Raw genomic sequence first — 14,624 nt, 5'->3', positions numbered from 1 at the left:
GTATGTGTGTGTTTTCATTAAATTCCCTGTTTTAGGCTAAATTTGGTGGAAAGCCTTCCTTGCTCAGATCAGGGAAACCAGGTGTGACTGAATGCTGCATTTATTTGGGCGCTCTTATGGGGAATGATCTCATTATTGAATTAGTCTAGTCATAATAACATTGACAAGGGGAAGTTAAGAACACAGAGGCCTGAGGGATACAGAAACCCATTACTAATGCTCTAAGGAATACAAGTCCTAAATTCAATCATCCTATTTTAAATGATTTTTTTTTTATTTAGCTGAAATAAGTAAATTAACACAGTTTTTGGCAGACAGTATGGGGACTGCGAAAGCTGACATCTGAATGATGCAATGCTAACTGGGCAGGATTGAAGTTGGCATCAGCAGGTCATGTGGCCATGAAGCATTTCTTCAGGAAATAACTGAATGGCAACCATGCCATGCCTTTCAAAGTTGTATTGGTGAATTATGTCCCAGGAAGTAGGTACAAGTAGCATGTGACCACTTGGGAGATGTGCTACTACTATTATTCTTTAGTCTGACATGGGTTTTTGAAGGGAAATAGGCTAGCATAAACACATAGCACTGAATGATTTTGTTCCTCTGATCCTGCTTTGGAAAACATCTCCTTACTAATACTAAAGCTTCAAGAGGCCGAGGCTCTTTTCTCAGTGCCTGTAACAAAGTAAGTGTTCATTGTATATACTGAATGAATGAACAGATATCAAATCAAGGCTAATTTTGGTGTGGATGAAGGCCTTGGATATTGACAGGTCAGTTTATGTTTAATTCCCTGAAGGTTTAAACCAGGCGGCATGGGTCAGTTTTCTTATAAGTTTGTAAGAAAAAAACGTATCTTCCTTGCACTTCATTCTTTGTAAAACAGAAAGCATTACAAAAAGGAATAATGTAGCTCTACTATTCATAGTCTCTTTCCCTCTCATTTTTTTCTTTTTTTTGCTTTCATACAGACACAGTTAATAGCCTGATTTTTCCCCCCTACTTGTTTTTGGTAGAGACAGATTTTGTGAAAGGGGCTCCATCAATTTTACCAAATTTGAAACTGTGTAAAATAAATATAACAGTAATACCAAAAGAGCCAGAAATAACAGACTGCAGCAGTGTGCCTCAGCATTCCTTAAGCAATGTCTAATCAAGCATGGACAGCATCTGTATTTCCAGCAAATCTCTATAGGAATGTTATCTTCTAACACAGTAATTAATCACTAGTTGCCATGTGTCAGAAAACTTATTTAACAAGAAATTGCAAAGTGCTTGTAGTTTTCTTACCTTCTCAGCCTTCCTGGCCAGTGGAAAATATAACACCTTTCTGTAATAAAGAAATGAGGGCTCTGGAGCAATTCCATTGATGTTGATTCTTCTACTCATTGTATTGTTAGGTTGTCTCTCTCTTTTCACACACACCTTTCCTCTAACTAATCTCTAATAGGAGGGTAGATCTTGGATGAGCAAAGGAACAAGACAACCTATGACATTACCAGAAGTACAGAGAGCCTCTGTCCTCTATAGTAATGATCATTTAAGCTCTCTTACAGTTTTGACCCCACTGTTAATTTTCAGAGTCAAAATGATACTTTATCCAGGGAAATCAGTGCAGAATAATTAGAAAGTGGAAGAGCTTTATGAGTGTGCTTTTTTAGTTCCTTTTTATCACAGATCATCTTAACTTGAGCTGTCATGCGCCTTTCTGTATGTGAGTCATGGGAGCCACCTAGGAGTCCAGATGGTGGGAGCATAACAAGACAGGTCTGAACGAACCGTGGTTGGAGTCCCCAAGGTATATCTGACAGTCTTTCTGGTTTGAGTGGCGCCATTGTTCAAAACAAATATCCCAGCGTTTTCTTCCCAGTTCTTCCTTCTCTACCCCATTTTGTCTCTTTCTCTGCCTCTTCAGCTGTCTCTTTTTTCTCCTTTATTTCCTCTATTGCTCTACTTCCTTCTCTCCTCCTTCAGGGTTTCACTGCTCCTCAATTTTTCCCCTAATTTTGGTTTTCTATGGACTGGTATCTTTCATTCTTAAATCTGCACAAGATAAGGAAATGAAAGCTAAGTTTCAGGAAGTGGTAGGGAGAAAAGTTGTGACATCCAGGACAGCTTCCTCACCTTGTTATGCCTTCATGTCTTCATTCCTTCTTCAAATATTTATTGAGTGTGTGTTCTTGTAGGTCCTGGCCTCATGAAACTTGCATTATTGTGGGGCAAGACACAAAGTAATAAATAAATAAATACATAGTATTTCAGATGATAATATATGCTATAGTTAAAAAAATGAGACTAGGTATGGGAAGGGGACTAGCGGGTGCCAGAATATAGTGGAGGTAATCCGAAATTTTAGACGGTTCATGGAAGTCCTTAATAAGGTGGTAACATTTGAGGAAAAACCTAAAGGAAGAGTAGGAGCAAGACATGAGGCTATCTAGGGAAAGCGCATAGCAGGAAAGAACATCTAAGGGTGAAGAGCCAGAGGGTGGAGCACGCTTCACATCTGAAGAACAGAGCAGAAAAGTCAGCATGGATGGAGTGAGTGAGCAGGGGAAGATTAAGAGATGAAGTCTGAAGTTTGATCTAAGGAGGTTGGATCTTGAAGGTCACTGTAATGACATTGAGTTTTACTTTGCTTGAGGTGGGAAGCTATTAGAAGGTTTTGAGCAGAAGTGCTACAATAATGTGAATCACTCTAACTGCAATGTTGAAATTAATGTCGTGGTTGTTAGTTGGGATGGGGAGCTTGCAGGAAAAGGCAGAAGCAGGAGGCTCTGTTGGAAACTGTGGCAATAATCTTCTAGGTAGTGGTGATTCAAAACAAGATGGCAGCACTGGAGAGGATGAGATATGGTCAGATTAGGATATATTTTAAAAGTTGAGCTAACAGAATTTGCTGAGGAATTAGAATTGAACCAAAGACTCCAAGGTTTTTGATCTGAACAGTTCAAAGTATGAAGTTTTTATATACTGGGATGAAAGTGAACAGGACCATAGGAGAGGGTATTGAAGTGTGTACAGGACAGGGCCGGGGGGTCAGATAGAAAGGGGATAACAAGAAATGTTAGTTTGAGATGCGTAGTAGGCACCAGAATAGAGACAGAAAGGGAGCTGACTATACAACTTGGAGTTGAGAAGATAGGAGTTTTAGAGTCATCAGCATATAGATGGAATTTAAAGCCATGAGAAAGGGTAAGAGGCGAGATCTCAATGGGAACACAAGTATATTAAAAAGAGAAGCTGTTCTAGAATTAGACCTTGGGCCACCCCACTGTTGAGGCGCTGGAGTGCTGGAGAAGAACCAGCAGTGAAAGTTGAGGAGCCAGCCAACAGAATAGGAAGCTGGCTAAGAAAGGATATTGTTCCAGAAGTCACGGGAAGTGTTTGAAGAGGAGTGCATCTTCATCTGTGTCAAATGTTGCTGATAGGTTAACTTAGTTCAAGACAGAGAACTGGTGACTGGTGGGCTTGACAAGAGGCCTCAAATGTTTTGGCTTGCATTCCTTTCTTTCATACACAACTTACCTAAAATAGGAATAAGCTTCAAACGTATATATTTGGGAATAAACTCCTCACTCCTCAAGTCTACGATAGGATGTGATCAGGGCAAAACAAAAACACAATTAGAGTATTTTTAGCATGCTAAAAGCCCAAATTGGCAGCCTCTCTTTTCTTGAGGTCAATATCAACATGCATAAATCATGTTGACAGTATGTCTATGTGCCCTTGACATGATGTGATGAAAATGGCACTTTACCAAACCTATTACCTCAATCTAATCATGAAAATGACATCAGAAAGATTCCAATAGTCTGTAAAATGCCTGATCAGTACTCATGCAGTCAAAGCCATCAGAAACAAGGCAAGTCTGAAAAACTCTCACAGGCAACAGGAGCCTAGGAGACATGACGACTAAAATGCACTGTGACCTCCTGGATGGGGCCCTGGAACAGAAATAACATTGGGTAAAAACTACGAGGCCCTGAATGAATGAACTATAGATTTGAGTTAAAATAATGTATTCATATTGGTTCATTCATTGTAACAAATGTACCATGCTAATATAAGATGTTAATGATAGGGAAACTGGATACAAATTATATGTCAACTCTGTATTATCTTCTCAGTGTTTCTGTGAATCCAAAACTATTCTAAAAAATAAAGTCTATTAATAAAAATATTAGGCAGAGTATTTCAGAGGACACTTATCCAATGGAGATATACAGGGGGCTAATTCATGTTGAACCTGAAAAGATGCTCCAATTCATTTGTCATTAAGGAAATGCAAATGAAAACCACAATGAGACACCACTCTATGCCCACCAGGATTGCTACAATAATTTAAAAAAAAAACGGACAGTGAAATGTTGGCATGCATATGGAGAAACTAGAACCCTCCTTTGCTGCGTGTAGAAATGTAAAATGCCACAGCTTCTTTGGAAAACAGTGTATCATTTCCTCAAAAAGTTGAACATAGAGTTATCATATAACCCAGGAATTTCACTCCTAAGGATATACACAGATAAAACATACGTGTGTACAAAAATATGTACACAAATGTTCATAGCAAGCATTGTCTATAATAGCCAAATAGTACAAATAACCCAGCTATTGATCAATGGATGGATGAATAGAATGTGGTATATCCACAATGGACTTTTTTTGGCCACAAAAAAAACATGATGTGCTGAATCTTGAAACATTATGTTAAATTTAAGAAGCTATTAACAAAAAAATTTTTCGTATGATACTATTCATATGAAATGTTCAAAGCAGGCAAATTTATAGAGATAGATTAGTGGGGGTTGAAAGGAAATAGGGAAGTGGCTAGAGGAGTCTTTGGGGGTGATGAAAATGTGCTAAACTAGATTGTGCTGATGGTTATACAGCCCTATGACTATTCTAAAAGTCCTTGAGTTGTACCCTGTAAATGTGAAAATTATATGTGATGTGAATTGTATCTAGATGCTGTTTAACAAAAAAAGATGTTGAGCTTTAAGACTTTAAAAATTAAATAATTTGTCATAAGAAATAAAGAGCCCAAGAATTATCCTCTCATTAATGGGGAAATTTTTAAAAGGAAATATTTAGCTCATTTTTTAGTTTCCCTAATCCTTCCTGAGAGGTAGAAGATAAAGGAAGAATTTTTGGAGAAGGAGGTGATGCTTCACAGTAGTCTTGATAGGAATTATCCAGAATAGGAAGAAAGTCATTTGGAAGAGAAAGGGTAGTTCAGGGGACTGGAGAGATGTTCAAGGAAGGAGGTTGTGAAAAATGAGACCTGAGTCGTCATCAGGGCTGAAGTCAGAGCTGGCTTAGGATAAGCCACAAATGCCACCTTGTTAAGGCCTTGCAATTTCTTTTCTTTTTTTTATTTTTTATTTTTAGACGGAGTCTTGCTCTGTTGCCCAGGGTGGAGTGCAATGGTGCGATCTTGGCTCACTGTAACCTTCGCCTCCCAGATTCAAGCGATTCCCCAGCCTCAGCCTCCCGGTAGCTGGGACTACAGGCACGCACCACCATGCCCAGCTAATTTTTTATATTTTTGTAGAGATGGGGTTTCACCATGTTGGCCAGCATGTTCTCAATCTCCTGACTTCGTGATTCACCCACCTCAGCCTCCCAGAGTGCTGGGATTACAGGCGTGAGCCACCATGCCCGGCCCTCTCCCGCAATTTCAAAACATGCCTTCCTCCCCCATTAGTACTCCCTATTCTCCTTACCATGATTTTAAAAATGATGTATCTGATGGATTTTATATTTACTTATTTGTTCCTCATCTGTCTACCCTGAATGGAATATAAGCTCCATAGGCAGGGACTCTCTTTTGTTCACTGCTGTAGCCCCAGGGCCTAAACTAATACCTGCCATGTAGTAGATATTCCATAAATACTTGTGGGATGTTAAAGTTATTTGGACTTTATTCTGTAAGTAACTGAAGGATTTTAAGCAGAGGAGTGAGATGGTCAGATTTATATTCTACGTATGTCATTTCAGCAGCAGTATAGGACTTGGATTTGAAGAAGGTAATACTGGAGGCCCTGCCAATCGATTGGAAGGTGATTGCTAAGAAAGTGACATGTAGGGCTTCAGCTATATCAGTGCTTGGCGATGGGTGGATGGGGGATGGAGGGGACATATTTGAGAAGTGTGAAGGAGCTAAAATTGGCAGGTCTTGAGAGTGATTGAATAGTGAGGGTATAGGGAAGGAGTCAAGGATGACTCTCCAATTTCTAACCTGAGTGTCTAGCCGGATCACACCACCATCAAGTAAGATGAGGGTACACAAGGAGAGAGGAGTAGGTTTGATGGAGGGAAGATCATCAGTGACTGTGGTGAATGTAAGATGCCTGTGCGACTTCCAAGTGGAGACATTTAACCTGCAACTGGATATGTAAACTGGAAGCTTGAGGGAGAGGCCAGGATTGAACAAACAGATATGGGGAATCATCAGCATGGAACTGTTTAAACCATTAACAGGGATCAACATGGTAGATAAACCATTAACAGGGATCAACATGGTAGATGGAGAGCAATCCCCTGGGGAAGACCCAAAGTAAAGGGGATGAGAAGGAAGAGGAGTCCCTGAAGAAGATAGGAAAGGAATGGTCTCATAGGACAAGGGCAGAACACAGCTCATGAAGACCAAAGAGAGTACGTGATCACATAGCTGCCTGCACAGAAATGCTGCTTTTCCCATAAATTGATACAGCATCCTTCTTCCCAATAAATGGGAGAATTTTTTCATGTTAACTTCTCCAACTCTTGGAATTCAGCTGTCCAGATACTTTCCTCAAGTGACAGAGTGACAAAGCCAGCCTAGCAACTAAACATACAGATGCAGACCCCTGCTTTATCCTTGACCTTGTACCTTCACTAAAGCCAGGAATAATCTCTGGCATGGCTGAGAATGCTGAATTCCTCCCAGGGGAACCGTTTACATAAACCTATTTCCCACAAACCTATTGTACCAGGAACATTACTTTGGTTTTCTGCAGGAAAGGTTGTGAGTTTTCCTATCTGGAATGAACAAGGTGTAGTTTGATAAAAGAGGATTAGTAATGATATGCTGCCACCTACTGGAAACACCCACCGACAGCCAGACTCAGAATGTCCGTGGTCTCCTAAATCTCCCCTTACTTACTCTTCTGAATTAAGAGTGGGTACTGCCCCTGAAGCAGACTTCACAGGTGACTTGGCTTGAAAATATGAAACGCCCCACCTATTAAATAAAAATGTATCTGGCTGCTTTGCTAGAAAAACAATTTTGTTTCTGAGAAAGAAGCACAATATTTTTCACATCCTCTTCTCTGTTTGCTTTCCCCAGCTTTATTCTGCCATTGGTCTTCTTCGCCTTCCCAATCCTAGGGGCGCCTCTCCCTTTCCCAAGATTTACCTTGTATACTCCAAACTTTTGACTCAAGGTTATTAGAGTCATGTAGATTTGGGATTAATTTTGTAGAAGAGAATAGTCTGCTGCCAAAAATTTCTTTTTTTAATGATGATGCCCCTTAAAATGCGTTATATCTCTTTAAATTAATAGTGATGAAAAGCTAGCCCTGATTTCCCTAGGAGCCCGAGTAAATTGGGAAATATGATGGTTTACTTGGCTGCTGCTGCTGCCTGATAGAAGGAAATATGCCAGTTGGTAAAAGTCGGTAATAAAACAAAATCTTGTATGGCCTGATTGGATGGAATTTCCTAAAGATCTTTATATAAATAGACTTTTAAAATATTATATCTCTTTAATTCAACTTTCATTTGACCTTGCTATTCCATTTCTTACCATGGAGCTTTTTTCTGATCTCCCTTTTCTTTTTACACTTACAGTAGGTCCCATGCATTGTAACAATTAATTGATCCCTAATTAATTGTTTAATTAGGACTCTTTGAATGCAGGTGAGCAAGCCTTACTGGTCTGCATATCCTTCACAGAGCACTTCAGAGCAATAAATACTTCTAAGCCTCTCAAAAGAAAACACTCTCAGTAACTAATGTTTGACTCCGCATAAACATATCTCATGTGTGAGGCTTTGATTAAGTAAGATTTCTTTTGATTATGCTCAATTAGTGTCACCATATTTTGTATATATATATTGTCAATGTATAATTGAGGGTTCCCCAAGATTACCAGCAGACAGTGACAGGCTTCCCTTTGTAGCACATCTGCTGGAATTGGAATGATTCAGAGATTAGCAGAGATAGCGGGTGTTATTTTTATCCAATAAAAATCCCACGGAACAGAAATAAGAAGTGACTTGTCCAAAATCTCTCATCAAATCGTGCTGTTTGTATATCCTCCAATACCTTTGTATTCCTCACAGTTAATAAGGTAAATTAACCCACCCAGGGAGGCTATTTTTCTGCCAGGGAAGGGTTGCATTGTACTGAAAGATATTAAGCTTATTCTGTGACTGAAGCCCAAGAATGATCATTTACCAACTCTGTTAGAATTCTCACTGAAAAATTTGAGACTGGAAGCTGACCTTTCTTGTTTTCTAAATAAAGATGTAATGTTTAAATTTTGATGCTTAAAAGTAAGAAACGGGCACAATCGCTGTTTTAAATACAGAGTACAGTCCCTTGCAAAATGTATCAAGGCCAGACTTTCTATCCTCCCCTTCCCTTTACCTGGTTTATCATATACTGAAAGAGAGGCCTTCTCTTCATTCCCACCTCCTGCTTTGCTGAACACCCTTTGCTGATCCAAAGAGAACAAGATCAGAGTACTGAAGGGAGGTCACATGTCCACAGAGAATTCTTTGGCCAGCACTCAGCTCAAGGACCTTTTGTTCTCTGAAACCTTCTCCAGTGTGCCTGGCCCGTATTAGTTGCTCTTTTTATAATCCTTTTTTTTTTCTTTTGATTTTCTGTACTCTAAAATTAATACCTCATTATGTGCTATATTGCCCTTCATTTGTTCCAATCTTTTAATATTTTATTCCTCTAATTTTTATTAGCATGTCCTCTCTCTCCTGAATTATAAAGTTCTCATGACTAGTTACCATGATTTCATTTTGTTTGTTTGGTTTGGTTTCTGGGTGTTTTTTCTCCTTTTGCTTCTCTGTAATAGACTAATTGTCAGCAATCTAAAGTATTTATGAAAGTAATTTGGGTTTTAACATATGTTTGATATATATGACTTTTGATAAATGTTTTGGAGAGCATCCATAGTTAAATACAAATAGGTTATCAAGAAATAGCTTTTGTACTTTTAGGTATCTATTAGGTATACAGACCTTTAACTTTAAACTACTTTCTCTAAAACAAGGAAAGCTCCTGGGAGACATGTGATTCTTTTTTTTTTCCACAAACCATCCTAGAGGCCTATGTTGGTGACTTTCTCTCAGTGATGATGATGATGATGATGACATATTACCATTATGAGTAATTATAATTACTGACATAATGATCTCAGCACATGACATGAACTTCAGTAAATGCTTTACCTACATTGGTTCACTGAATGTTCCTGAAACTCTATATGTAACTATTGCTGCAAATAGATGAAAAAACTAAAGCTTAAGGAGGTTAAGTAAATTCCCAGTTTACATAAGAAGAGAGGCAAGATTCAAACGTAGGTCAATCCAACCCCAAAGTCTATGTATGCTCTTAACTAGGTGAAGTAAGAGCATTTTGGTCAACGATGGTTCTCCATTTTGCTTTGTTATATTAAAATACGATTTTATTTTTCAGTTAGTCTCTTAGCTATCAAACATTTTCTTTTCCTTTGTTTTCTCTGGTTGGGTGTCTTTCCCCCTTGATTTCCACTGAGCTCTGATTGCTAACCATTTTAATCAGCTTTAATGGGCACTTTGACTGCAGAAGGGTCTGCAGACCCTTGGTAGGTGTTATGGGGTTGGTTTTGCTCAGACATCAGGTGCTTGTGGGTCTTCTGCTGGCCTTCCAAACAACTGTCCTGGAGGAATAGCGCTTAAACCCAAGACTACTGTCTCAGAACCACACCACAAATTAGCACATCGTCCATGGCACTGCTGAGCAGCCCTAGCAGTAATCCAAATGCATACACCTGTGCTTTTAAGACAATAAGCAGCTAAACCAAGTGCTTCACAAAGACTGGGAGGTATAAGAATGTCCTGATCAACTATAGGGTCTCTTGCAGGGAAATTGTTTTAAGTGGAACCTCTTTGTCTCCATCCCTAAAAATCCTGATTTAGAAGACTGAAGGTAGGGCTTGAGTATCTGCAGTTTAACAAGTGCTCAGGAGATCATCATGCAGAAGTACTGACCTGACCTCATGTTCTTTGAGATTCATGCAATATCCAGGCCATTGTCTTTCAGCCTCATGTTCCTCCTTTAGTCCCCCTTACTCTCTTTATTTTTTCTTTTTTCTGAAACGAGGTCTTGCCCTGTCACCCAGGCTGAAGAGCAGTGCTGCGATCTTGGTTCACTGCAACCTCTGCCTCCCAGGTTCAAGCAATTCTCCTGCCTCAGTCTCCCGAGTAGCTGGGATTACAGGCACATGCCATCACACCCGGCTAATTTTTTGTATTTTTAGAAGAGACAGGGTTTCGCCGCATTAGCCAGGATGATCTCAATCTCCTGACCTTGTGATTTGCCCACCTCAGCCTCCCAAAGTGCTGGGATTACAGGCGTGAGCCACCATGCCTGGCTGTCCCCCTTTCTTTTATCTCCTACTGCAGGCAGTGAAAGTAAAAATAACCTTGAAAGCAGTTTTCTAGATAATCTTAAATTGTCATTAAAATGACCCACAAGGTAGTCACCATTATTATTCTCAGTTTACATGTGTAGAAACAGGCAGAGTCGGGTTGTATTCTTGGAAATTTGGGAGTAAACTAAATTGCATTTTATTCACCTAGTAGTTGGCTAATAAATTCAACCTTTAATTGTTGCACGAATTTGAGTAAGTCACTTCAGCTCTCTTGGTTGAAGTTTATTCATCTGTAAAATTAAGGGGTTGTGCCCATAATGCCAGCACTTTGGGAGGCTGAGGCAGGTGGATCACTTGAGGTCAGGAGTCTGAGACCAGCCTGGCCAACATGGTGAAACCCCATATCTGCTAAAAATATAAAAATTAGCCGGGTGTGGTAGCACATGCCTGTAGTCCCAGCTACTGAGGAAGCTGAGCAGGAGAATCACTTGAACCTGGGAGACGGAGACTGCAGTGAGCGGAGATCACGCCGTTGCTCTCCAGCCTAGGCAACAGAGCGAGACTCTGTCTCAAAAAAAAAAAAATGAAGGGTTTGATTAGAAGATCAATTATAATGTCTCTTGCAGATTGTACTTGCCTAGAGTTTCATGATATGGAGCCAGAGAGGGGTTCAAGAGACCTAGAGCCCTGCCTCAACTCCTAGCTCTCAAAAGAGACTATCACAGGAAAGATATTTAAGAGGAAGGAAATTAGGTCCCATCCAGTTCCATAAAGATACTGTAAAGATTTCTGAGATACAGTATATAACAGGCATTTTGATATTCGTTGACTGGACAAACTAATGCATGTGTATATAGATGAATGAATGAGGAGGGAAGTACTGTAGGTTGCTTTCTTTTCATAGTCAAGATCATGCTTATAGCATTTGCTCACCACACATGCAGGAGAGTAAAACAGAGGTGGACACTGGCTACTGCTTTTGCATGACCTATAAAGGTCTTATAAGGCTCTGAACAGTAATTCAAAAAATAAACATGTAGGTACTCAAAAACATAAATGTCACATCTGCTTTAGCTCTTCATCTCCTGTGCTGTGCCGTGGCTTTCCAATTGATGGAAAGGTTTTATTCACATCAGCCATTTCACTTTTTCCTGGAGGCATTCTTAATCTCCGAGTTCTAACCTTTAACGATATAGACTTTAGTGGCCGTGTAATGATTTCCATTGCCTGGCATCTACATGTTTAAATTCCTCCAAAGAATTGTACACCTTCTATTTTTCTCAGTTGCGGATGGAGTCAAACCAGAAAAAAACAAGTGGAGTAGGAGAGGCCAGCTCTTGATTGACTTCTCTCTCTTGACACACACGGTCAGGGGAAGGAACGGATCAATGGCCTCAACTTTTCAGCAGGCATTACCACTGCATCTCATTCTCCTTCAGGCAATCTGTTTGACAGAGAGGCTGATTAAACATTTTTTGGTATTGGGGACCGAAAGAGAGAGGGAGAGGTTGGGGATTTTTAGTGGCTAGAGTCTTTTATTGACAACATTAAAGGCTTCATGATATATTTGACCAGAAATTAATTACAGCCCAGTTCCGCATTTCTCCCTTAGGCGACAGTCTTCTGTTGATGTGTGCTGCTGTGAAAGTAATAATAGGTTTCAAATGTTTGTGAAAAACATAAAGTAATTACTTGCTGTGGTAAATCAGTCATTTGAAGCTTCAGCTTCTCTCTGTTCCTTGTGTGTGGCAGTCTCTGTTTCTTTTGTTAACTTTAATTATATAGCATATAAGAATTTTTATTTTTCAGTTTTCAGGAATTTTGCTTTTTTCATTTCTTGGTGCATAGTTCTCCAGGGACATAAGTATTGAAATGATAGTGACACATAACCAGCATCTGAACAAGGGAAGCATATGTATGCGAGGAAGCTGATCGCTTAAGTTGTTTCGTAGCTATTGGCTATCAGCTATTTGCCAGTTCCTCTAATGGGCCTTATATATTTACTGTTTGTTGTACAGAGGGGAAGAACTGGCTTTCAGGCATTTTAAGGCTCCTTCTACCAATAGCCCATATTTACATTATGGGCTCTCAAGCCAAAGAGTCTGTAATAGCTCTTTCCCCTTTTTTAAATTTAAAAAAAGAATTGTTTTTTTTTTCTAATAAAAGCTGTAGCTCCTTGCCTGGGGCTCCTGCTTTCCAATAAGGTCTGTAAAGATCTACTTGGATAATACCAACCTCTGTGTTGACTGACCTGGACAAAAAGAGAGAAATTTCCTTTTGGCAGCTATCTTAACAGGGATCCTTGCCCAGGCAGATAAAATAGTGAGGCCTGTATACTGGCCAGCATGACATATTATCACACATCAATTTCCTTCTGTCTGCACTAAGGCTAGCTCAATCCTCAAAATACGAACTGTTGATGTGTATTTTCAACTCAAGTAATTCATGTTTATATAATTTTTCTATTCTGTCTAATTTCTCTGTTCATTACTGATCAGTGAACTATCCTAAGTCCTAATTTCAAAGGGTCGCTTAATTTTCCATACCAAGATGCCCCTCTTAAAACAATGTTTTCCTCTTTTCAATGTTAACCTCTTTCTTTGAACTATTGTTTATATTTACAACCAAACATAAGAACAGTAAGAACTGGTTATCAGTAATTCCTCTATATGGAAAATTGTGCTAACTAGGACTCTGCTTTTACATTGCAATGATAACTGGGATCCATGATGTTTGCCTGAGTCTAGAGTGTCCGATCCATTACCAAAGAAGAATACTACTACAATTTAGTATAGTTAGCATTGTATATATTTTACTGTATTCTGTCTTTGAAAAACTGGTGACTCAATATGATATATCTGAGAATAAGCAAGAATATCTGATTAAAAATAACCCCTCATTTTCTTTTCATACTGCTTCACAGAATTTTTATATCTCTATAATTGTCAGAGCATGTCATTTCTTCCATAAGACTAGGTAGTAACAAACTGCTTAAAAGAATTTTATTTTTAATGTTGTTAATAACTACTATCAATTGAGTACTTTCTTTGAATAACTTATGTGATTTACACACATTATCTTATTTAATTCCTATACTAATCTAGTATGTTTACAAATTAACATTTTCATTTGCAAATGGAAAAACTCAGTCTCTGAAGGATTAAGTAACCCAGGGTCTACACTGTAGCAAATGACAAGACCACGATTCAAAGTCAGGTCTATCTGCAGTTCAGCCCCTGCACTATACAGCTTATGACAATGTAATACATTAGTATTTCAAGAAAATGTACCACAGCCTCAACGCTTTTCTTGACTGTATTGCACGGTATTCCTAGTCAAAACCTAAAGGAGGAATGGGAGCATTTCATCTTCCCTGAGAGGAAGGGAAAGGAGATGTTGTATAGTAGACCTGCAGGGATAAACCAAAGAAGACCCAAGAAAATGATGAGGGAGGATTTTAGCCCAGCACCTAAGGCGGCGTGTCTAGGAATGACCACAGTCACCAAGACCCAACGCAGGCAATGAAGGGGTTTAAGACCTCGGAGAGACCTGGCATGGCAGCAGCATCAGGGGTGCCCAAATCCAGGAGGAAGGCTGCACCACACCTTGTAGGGAGAATGAGTCCACCAGGTACAAGCCTCAATTCCCACAGTATCAGTAGAGCTCCTACCTAGGTGGTACCACAATGACTGATGGAAGTGTCTTAAAATAGCTCTTAAGAAATTAGTATGTTTTTTCTAAGTTAGCTTAAAATATTCACAAAGGAGGAGAAATCAAGAAACTCTGTCTTTTGTTATTTCAATAGAAAATCCAGTCATATTAAAAGACAAAATGTAGTGATATATTATTGACCCTTGTCTCTTTGGCTATCCCTGCTCTAAAATCTATGTTTAAGGAATTCCCCACAATCTGGTCTTGGGGTGGAACAAAGTCTATCTTCCATTATAAACACTAAAAAAAACCCAGGCTTGCTTACTGTGTGGGG

General features: G+C 39.3%; 1 protein-coding gene and 1 long non-coding RNA gene across 4 annotated transcripts in view; one reads left to right on the top strand and one right to left on the bottom strand.

Annotated features, from left to right (window-relative positions):
- The window catches only part of EXOC4 (exocyst complex component 4), an 808,475-nt gene that overhangs the window by 751,591 nt on the left and 42,260 nt on the right, over window positions 1–14,624 (top strand). The window lies entirely within an intron of this gene.
- LOC118143779 (uncharacterized) overlaps window positions 33–14,624 on the bottom strand; it is a 100,708-nt gene continuing 86,116 nt past the window's right edge. The window contains exons 4-5 of one of the 2 annotated variants that reach the window (XR_013524250.1): window positions 2,128–2,206; window positions 33–1,333 (exon numbers count right to left, since the gene is read on the bottom strand). This is a non-coding gene — a long non-coding RNA (uncharacterized LOC118143779). Of the gene's footprint in view, window positions 2,207–14,624 lie in introns of both variants that reach the window. The other variant, XR_013524249.1, reaches the window with a different exon arrangement.

The sequence above is a fragment of the Callithrix jacchus genome, chromosome 11, assembly GCF_049354715.1.
Source record: "Callithrix jacchus isolate 240 chromosome 11, calJac240_pri, whole genome shotgun sequence".
NCBI lineage: Eukaryota > Metazoa > Chordata > Mammalia > Primates > Cebidae > Callithrix > Callithrix jacchus.
The sequence above is the reverse complement of the archived record's forward strand: the minus strand, read 5'-3'. Positions and strand labels throughout refer to the sequence as shown.